This window comes from Penaeus monodon, chromosome 28 (assembly GCF_015228065.2).
Source record: "Penaeus monodon isolate SGIC_2016 chromosome 28, NSTDA_Pmon_1, whole genome shotgun sequence".
Classification (NCBI taxonomy): Eukaryota; Metazoa; Arthropoda; class Malacostraca; order Decapoda; family Penaeidae; genus Penaeus; species Penaeus monodon.
In genome coordinates this window covers 15,635,938-15,636,184 of record NC_051413.1, presented here as the reverse complement: position 1 = coordinate 15,636,184, position 247 = coordinate 15,635,938, and the positions used below count along the sequence as shown (strand labels likewise).

The following is a 247-nucleotide window of genomic DNA, read 5'->3' as shown; positions in this document are numbered from 1 at the left end:
CTATACATAAAAGATCTTAAAATATTTAAACCTCGTTTTAAAATGTCTAGCAGATTGCTTGCTGTAATTTAAAGTCATTAGTGTGGACAATTTAGTAGCATAGTCTAAAAGACCTTCAGCCATGGTGCTGGGTAAATACTGTAGTCTTGTGTAAAAATAAAAGTTTGCCCCTGGATGGCTTCACAAGTGCTTTGTCACCAGCAGCTTTGTGGAATAATAATAATAAGTAACATTTTATTATATGTAT

General features: G+C 32.4%; 1 protein-coding gene across 1 annotated transcript in view; it reads left to right on the top strand.

The window, feature by feature from the left end:
* LOC119591378 (glycine--tRNA ligase-like) overlaps positions 1–247 on the top strand; it is a gene marked incomplete at its 3' end in the record, with an annotated part of 23,493 nt that overhangs the window by 21,933 nt on the left and 1,313 nt on the right.